The sequence below is a fragment of the Carassius auratus genome, chromosome 4, assembly GCF_003368295.1.
Source record: "Carassius auratus strain Wakin chromosome 4, ASM336829v1, whole genome shotgun sequence".
In the NCBI taxonomy this organism is placed as follows: domain Eukaryota; kingdom Metazoa; phylum Chordata; class Actinopteri; order Cypriniformes; family Cyprinidae; genus Carassius; species Carassius auratus.
The window spans coordinates 15489526-15498837 of NC_039246.1; positions in this window are offsets into that span (position 1 = coordinate 15489526).

Consider the following 9312-nt stretch of genomic DNA (forward strand, 5'->3'; position numbering starts at 1 on the left):
TGATATAAAGAGAAATACAATTTATTCCATTCGTTATTTTTAACAATATGAAGTGCATGAAACATTACTTCATGTCATGTTTTCCCAAACTGGGGTTTACTGCAGGGTGTTTGTGGGTTTTGTGAAAAGAGGAATAATTAGGAAGAATCAATAAATTGTGAATTATGTATTGCTATTGTGTAAAAAAAAAAAAAAAAAACTGTTGTCTGATTATGAGTTTTTTAAAGTTTAATAATATCTAATTAGTAGTATTGCATTTTTGGAACCTGATGATGTAATCCATATGTAACCAGCCACTACCCAGCACTGTGTGTGTGTGTGTGTGTGCATATATATTTATACACACAATCTGTAATCTGGATTACATAGTCAGATTCCAAAAATTAAATACTAGTAATTAGATTATATTATGTTAAAATATTATCTCTCTTTTTTATAATTTTTCACAGAAACAAACAACTGAGATCATATCCATCCTGACTCGGTCCAAAAAGCAATGATATATTGCAGATGATATATTGTCTAGAACCTCTATTGACACATGACATAAATGGGTGTCTATTATGTCATTTCAATCACTGAAATGATCTGGTGCATAAAAGAGTGAGAGAAAGTGAACTTTGTACTCTTTGACTTTTGGACCATTAGTTAGATGAATCATCTGATACATTCATCCTGTCCTTCAGTGTACCTTCATTCAAAGCCTACCCTGTTCCCAAAGAGGAGTGCAGCACACCTCTCTCATTTTCTGCTCTGATATGCTCTTAGTAAGACCATGAAATAGGAAGGAATAGATATAGAGACTTATGCAATTGTCATCTTTTTATATGCAGTCTAATGCAGTATAGTTTGTTATGCCAAAATGACTTTTGTCTTAGACATATTTGGATGACGTCTTTGCAGAAGACTATTTTCCAGCATTTTCTGACCCACTCTCACAATCCCCAAATCTGCATTCATCATTGCAATGTCTTTTGCCTTTTTCTTTGAGATTGAGTATGTTATGGTTAGATGCACTGCACATTGTTTTTGACTCTGTAGTAGACAGGAGGTCAAATATAATTAGAATTACAACCATCGCGCTGTTGGCGGTGCAGAGCGCGGTCATGCAGTGAAATGCACTTTTGCGTCTTCAACAAACACAGAAATACATGAATCAAAGAATAACTGAAGATAAAAAAGCAGCAGAAATCATCAATGTGTGTAATGTTAATGTCATTGTAAACATAAAACTTAAAATATGTTTACATATTTACTGAATAATGGTAAATTATATATAAATATCTGGCTTTGATTTCATGCTTTTCAATCTGTCAGTTTATTTTGAAGCACAACAACAAATCGATTCACCACGAAATCAGTTATTATTTCTCAGAATACCCCAACAGCTGTGTGGAAAATGGCTCTTGGATGGACACCAGGTGGCTAAGGCGTAGAAAGGAAATAAAAAGTAGATAGCGAGTGTGTGTCTGCATGCAAAAGCACAGATGAGAGGAGTATAAAGGATTCAAAATTTCATTCAAGACTCATTAACTGAGTGAATTTCTTTTTCATTTCTTTTAAATAACCCACTAGATTGAGATTAAGATTTTAAATATCAGTGATACATAATTGCTATATGCAGAAAACTAAATTCTATGAGAAAACTGTCATGTCGTGAAGTTGAATTTGATGTTAGTTTTCTTTAAGAATTATTACACTCTAAAAAAATGCTGGATTGTTTCAACCCAACTTTGGGTAAATATGTACTAACCCAAGTGCTGAGTTAAATTTGTGAACAACATTTTTAACCCAAATGTTGGATTAGTCCATATGTTACCCAAAGTTGGGTTGACACAGCCCAGCATTTCTTTAGTGTAGATATAATTTTGTTTTGATAGAGTTTAATAAAACTGTCACTTGATTGATCTCTGTTGCAGTGGGTCAAGGCTCCAGTAGGTGTCATGAGAGCAGGAACATGAGCATGTGTTCCGGTGTGTTTTGGAAAGACATTGAACTGAAATGACAGAGCAAGAGACCCTGTCATTGTGGAGAAACATCTTGCACTGAAATAAATCTTGATGCTATTGCCTAAGATTATCCAAGGCTTTTTCAGGAAATGATGTCCCAATTATGTTACCTCATGGAGGCATTGATGTGTGATGGAAGCAGAAAAGCATACCCATAGCTCTCCAATAATGGCATGCCTCCTTCTGTAGGCATTAACGCTCAGATGCTCCAAGCAAAATAGGGGCAAGGGGAAGAAAAGACTGTTGTGGCCTCATTTTCCAGTCTGTGGGAGAAAAAGTTTCTATTGCGACATATAATGGATTACATAAAGCAAATATGTTGATGAAAATGTGATGCATGCTAAACACTATATAAAATATCTTGACAAGCAAGATATGTGTTGATATAGTTCCTATTCAAATAGGAAGTTGGGACAGGGAATATCCACTCTGTTGATGCTGTTTGTGAATGCAGCTGCTCATGTAGACACTAGTTAGCAAGTCAGCTGTTGTCAGTTTTTTTATTTTTTAATAAATAGCCAAGACACAGCCACCATATTTGCTGTTCTTAGCAGATTACAAGTAATGCAAGTTACGTAATCAGATACTAGTAAAGTAATGCATTACACTTAATGTTTGGCAATACTATCAACTTGATTGCACAGACAATATACTTTGAGGACAACTGAACTGAGCTGGATGATGACAAACTTTTTTTCTTAAAAAACGAATAAGGAACCAAGCCCAGGTGACAAAGATTAACGTAAAATGAATGTAATTACTAAATTTCTATTAAAAGTTAGAGAGTAATGCACTATTATAATGCATTATAATGTGATTAGGCTGAGGATAGAAGGGTCATCAATATGATTGTGAAAAAATGATAAAATATGATAAAAATTGTACATTGTATAGCGTTCTTTGAAAATAAATGTAATCAAAGCTAACACGTGTAAAGTAAAAACCACCAAAAGCTCCTAGTATGGTTTAATGTAAATAAATAAAAAAGAATTAAAGGTTAAATAAATGTCCCTAAAATTGGGTTAATTTCAGTTTGAGACTCAAAAATCATTCAGTTACACATGCAGCAATGGCTCTGTGGAGTTGAATGACAACAAGGTTGAATAGACGTAAATGGAATTTAATGATGGACCTTCTGTTTACAATGAACCCCTGGGAGCCGTAATCCATTATCAAATTGTAATTGCCCTTTCTTTTTAATTTCACTATTAAAAAGTCATCCAACATTCTGTCCTACAACATAAATTCTCTCCCCTTTTCTGATCTCAATTGCTTTCTCAAACTTTTCCCTCAGTTTTCTGCTACATGCGATCTGGAAATTACAAATGACCTCTTGTTCTAAAAGGGCTGCAATCTATGGACCATTAATGACTTATTGAATTGAGGTAATTGCGTTCTACTCAAGCAGTGCCCGCACCTTGTTGCACTTAACACCAAAAATGTAATTTAATTTCCTGGCCCAACACTAAAGATAAATTGTTAGTCAAGTAACAGACGCATTACCTGAAAGAAAAAAAAAACCCCATTGGAATTCATGGGCAACATTGGATGTCAGCCGTGAATATTGCAATAGCAAAGATGTTCTTTACTCAATATAAAGAGCCTCAAGGCAAAGTCTCAAGAGAGCACTTCATTACTACAGGCTCCTACACATCGACATTATCGTCTACTTTATCCACCATCTCAAACAAGCACACAGATGACTGTGAAACAGCAACATGGCTCATTTCATCATCTTTATTCTCTTTTATTAAATGTAAAGTGTGTGATTTCACACTGAGAAAGAAACTGAAATGTAAGTTGTTATTTTCATCATTTTTGTTGAACTATTCCTTAAAGCCGGATTAAAGAGAATGCATAACATCCACATTACTACACACTTCACCTTTATTAAACTGTTTACCTCAGCTGACTTTATGAAGGAAAGACAGATGGACATAAACTCAACAGAAGTGTTTGTCTTCATATCTCCTCCACATTTTCAGGTAAAATTATACCCACAGCTTCAAACTCTGCTATTTAATATGGACACCATGTTGCTTCCGACAGCTGCTTAGTCAAAGTATTTTATATCCACATCTGAATTACTACCATTATTAGAGCTGTTGTTACAGCAGCATTAATCAAACTGATATATGGCTCTGACCTATAATGTTTAATCCGACAGTATTTACAAGGCCTTTACAGACACTACATGTGGCGTATGTCCTCAATGTTTGACCCATCACCACATACTTGTCAAGAACCTTTCAATTTCTAATTGGTCAACAGCAGCTTAGTTATATGCAAAGGGCATGTATACAAGGTCATGTATTCTTAGACAGTATCTCTTCACTCCTCCTTGAGTCTGTCTATCACAATGTCTGATCTTGCTCTTCATCACCAGTGTTCTCTTTAGGGCCTCTCTCTCTCTCTCTCTCTCTCTGCCTCCTGATTCACAATGAGAAATAGCTCAGAGCCCTCAAGGGAGGTTGCCCGCAGGAGCGAGTGTGAGTGTATAGGTGTATGAGTGTGCGGCCTCATTGCAGGCGTGTTCTCTGATTAATCAATGCCTTAAACACCAAGCACCGTGGAATAGCCCAAAGGCTCCCAAAGGGGATGTAATGCAAGGTATAACGCACCTTCCAGCACAACCTCTTTGACCGCACCACCTGCTCTGAGACCTCAGGCTGATGGAGAACATATACATGTCACAGATTAACAATCTTCAACAAGAACAGAGCCCTGACTAGGGGTGAGATACCTAAATATACACTTATTCTATTCTATAAAATGTTACGTGACTTTCAGTTAAACCTTGGAGCAATGGCTTAGTGGTCAGTGCAGGGACAAGACCATCATAGATATGGAGGGAAACATGTTTCATAATTCCATTCGGTTCCCACATTCAAAAACCCCAGCTGTGGAAAGTCCTATTTCCTATCTAACAAATCCTATTCCTTCTTTCTCTAACCAATACTTACCTCCATTCCACTGAGTCTACAATAACCTATTACAAGCTAATTGGTAAGAAAGATCTGTGGCGTAATAGAGACCACTAATTTAAACATAATTGAGAAGTAAACAAACATCTCATTTAATAATTTATGTTTCCAGGTTTAGGATATGCCACAAATTTAGTGTCACGCAATAAACAGAGGTGGTAGAAAATCATGTTCTCTGTAATTCATCACTTGACATTGTCATGTCCTTTCCAGTAGATTTTAGCCTTGCCTAATTAGACTCATTCTTGGCCAACCCACTCTTATTCTCAACACATTTAGCTGATTAAAGAGCTTAATTTAATTCACATTTGATTAACCAACCACCCAATGAAGCCTTAATGTTGACAGCTAGACCTCAGAGAACGCTGTTTTCCAAAGCTGGTGATTTAATTGGGTTTGAAATTTAAGGACCGCAGGCCATGTGTGATCATATTTAAGTTCATAATTTGGTCTTTACTGTCTCCAAAACTGATAGCGATGTCTCTGTCGGCTAACAGCTATTTAAGTTGGAAAAATATGTTGAAGTTTATATTTATAGGCAGAAAAACTTTTATTACTAAGAAGAATGAAAAAGAAAATGCACACAAATTCTCAACGAAATATCTAAGAATCGAAGCAATAGGAGACTTACTGTTTAACGCTTTTCTTATTTTAAAGAACAATAATGTTCTCTGTTTGTCGCAGGGACACAAACAACCATTTTGTATTCAGGTGGTCTTCTGAAAATTGATGTTTGTAGTGCTTGCATAACAACTGTGTCTTATTAAAAAGTGCTCTCTCTGCATCACTTGTTTGCTAAAACAATCACATTCTCAGACAAAGTCACACAGAGCATGTAAAGGATCCACAAAGGATTCATCTGTAAAGAATATCAAAGGGAGCTGTGGGTTTTGTGTGAGCACAATGAAGGCTATTGAATTCTCTGGTATAAGTGTGTTTATTTTAAAGATATTTTTTCCAGGAAGATCAAAAGGCAACAAGTTAATTAATATAAAAGTATAATTTAAAAGCCTGTATTAGAGAGTTAAATGATAAATGCATTGATAATTTATCAAGAAATGTGTGGTAGCCTTGCTAATAATTTACTGGACATTTTCTGAGGACTGGTACTATGATTTTTATGTTTGTTTTAATTTCTAAATTATTATTTGTTCCTCAACAATTGCTTATTCAGTGAACGAAATGCTGCCCTGCTCTTGAGAAACAGCAGGCCTTTGTCTTGTCTCTTTCAGAGGTTGTACTGATACATATATTGATCTCCCAGTCTAGTGATTCAGATGCTTGGGGCCTTTGTGTTCTTTACTTTATTGTCCATTTCTGCACAGAAACAAACATTGAGACTTATGATTCTTTTCATAACTTGAGGTGAGTTATTGAACACCCTGGTCACTCTTGTTTTTTTTATAAATAATACAAGTATGTGGACTGGTGCTTTCAAGCTTAAAACATCACTGTCACATCAGTGTTATTAAAGTGTCCATATGTCATGCATTAGGTTTGTGTGACAAACAGCCCTATATTTCAGTCATTAACTGAAAATTTGAAAAGCCGTTCTAGCATTTCATGCCCAAGTTCATGAGAATAATGTATGAATCATTCTTTTAAATTAGATTATTTCAGAAAGATCCGTCAGAATGATTTGTTTACTGAACCGATCCACTTTTCATTCTCAACTCAGTGACTCTGTGATTTTAGTCTGTTCTTCACAGAAAGCTACTATCATGAGACCGGTGAGTCATATGAATATTCTAATATGAATATTCTGTAAATGATTACAGAATTTCATAGTCAGGTGGTTTCATCCTACCCAACATGATTCATAATGGAGTGTTCATGGTTAATGGAGGCCTTGGGGAGATTGCTTTGAGTCAACACAGACAGTACATTTAAAACTTTCAGAGGTTAAAAGGTACAGAGGCATACAGTGATGTCACGAGTTGTCGTGATGCGTTTGGGTTAGTGGCTGACTCTGCAGTGGATGTTTCTAGGCCTAACAGCAGAACACAGCATAAAACCCTGCTGTGCCTCCAAGTTCCAGAGTTGCCACTAGTTGTCATTTTGATTTACTGAGCATCAGGGTACTTGACAAGCCTTAGATGGGGAAGCCAAATAAAGACAAAATTATTGCCGGCCATTTCTGACACAGCAGAGGATGCGTGACTACACTGTCTAGAGCGCTGGGTCTCATAGGGACTGTTCTCTACACTCCAGCAGTGCCAAACAAGAGTGAAAATAGTACTGACTATTTTATATATATATATATATATATATATATTGTGTGATATATTGTATCTTTCTAAGAAAGAAAAAATATATAATGTCATAATTTACAATGATCAGCTTCTTGCTTGCCCACTAAAAAAGGTCTATGCTATAAAAACCCAACATACAGTAAATAAACCTTCACCTTGTTGGAAAGTGCTTCAGAAACCACAATAATTAATCTGTTTGTAGGACAGAGGATGTCCTTGAGCATCTTTTGTTACTACTAAGGCGGAAATGGCATATGAGACAGATATGTCTTCCAGGAGCTGAAATATTGTTCGTAAAAAAAAAAAAAAACTCCAAGGACTGTCACACAAAGTCAATAGCCTAGTCATGGTGATCCTGAATTTCTTTTGAATTTTTTGTTCTTCATTTCTCCCTGAGTAGTTGTGCACATATCCCTTTTGTTGTTTTTCACTTTCTTTTGGTTTTCTCCTTGGTTTTATCTTGGCTTTTCAGTATCTGTCCCTCAGCAGCTTATTGGCTGCTAAGAGGAAGTACACTGCTGCTGGATTTTTATTTGGCCACGCATACAAGAAATGTAATGGGTACTAAAGCACTCTGATTGAAGCAGAAATCATATTGCCTTTGATTGCCCCATGAGACTTGAAGCGCCACCACAGGGCTGTGAATTACATTGTGCTCAGGCAGACGTGGTGCGAAGCCTGGCCTTTTTTCAGCTGCAGTGGGAGCCGGTCTCTACTGCAAGACCTGCATGCGAATTTGCGATTTTAGCTCCCTTGACAGACCCTCGGGTAGCTCCTCAGGAGAGAAAAAAAAGCTTATTTCCAACTGTACATTCCCCATCTCTCCTGTATTCTTTATTTATGCTCCTTCTCTTTAGACTCCATCTGCTCGACTCTACAGATGTACAGTACAGAGATTCACTGGCCTTGCACCCAGGTGGTGCCAACTGCTATCTCCAGCACTGCTGAGAGTAAATGGAAATTGAGCTCAAGGCATGCTGGGAGTGTGTATTAAGAGTCGGGTATAACCGTGTGTCCTGCCTGAAAGGTCATCTCATGAATCACAGTTGGGTGAATGACTGTTATTAGCATTGACAGTTAAGAGCAGTAATGGCAGCTTGCTTGTCTTTTGATTACACCTTCAAATGAGTCCATCATTCGGTATGCAAGCATGCCAATACTTAGAGGAGACATCAAGATCAATGCCTGCTGATTGTTATATCATAACAGCTGCATGGTAATTACAGTGTTCAATTATGGTCAATTATGTACAACCACATGGACAGGTTGAATGGAGAAAGTTGATTTAAAATACACACTTGCAGAAGCATCAAGCGGCCTTCGTCACAGCTGAAATAGCAGCTCTGAAACATCGTTCTGTGATTTATCAAATCAAAGTCTGTTAGAAACATGCTCGCATTAATATCCATCAAAATGTGACAATAATTGTGTTGCTGCCTTCCTTTGCAGTTACATGAAAGTGTATTATGGACAAGGTAGATGACAAGTTCAATTGCCTGGAAGGTAAAAGCTGGAATCTTTGGACCATGATGGAAAAACTGTGAAATGATTGCAACTTTTTGGAAATCGTTATTCAGGACGTGTCATCAGCACTGTGAAACGCTGTTCAATTATGAAGCTATTTCTAACGAGAACAGCTATTCCCTTTGCAGTCATGACTTTCTCATTATTACTATTCTAATATAAAATGGCAGTTGAAAGACTTAAGATTCAGTGTATAAAACTGTATCTTGTTATGAACTGCTGTGTTATTGAACTGCTATTCCTTGATAATTATTTTTTCGGGTTTAGTCCCATACAATAATGAAAACTGGTTTGTAATGAGAGACAGGATGGATCAAATAACTGCTACGCCACAGCAATTTTATATACCATATGAAGGCCCACAAAGTGCCGGTTTAGCATCATGCTTCATTAACAGAGCAGATTAGGAGTCATTGACCAATCAAAACATTGGATGCACATGGAAACAAACCTTTCATTTTATCCAGAAATTCCTTAAGGAGGCATTTGTTCAAACAGCAACCTATAGTGTAGCCTAAAAAAATCCTGTATTGGAAAATATAG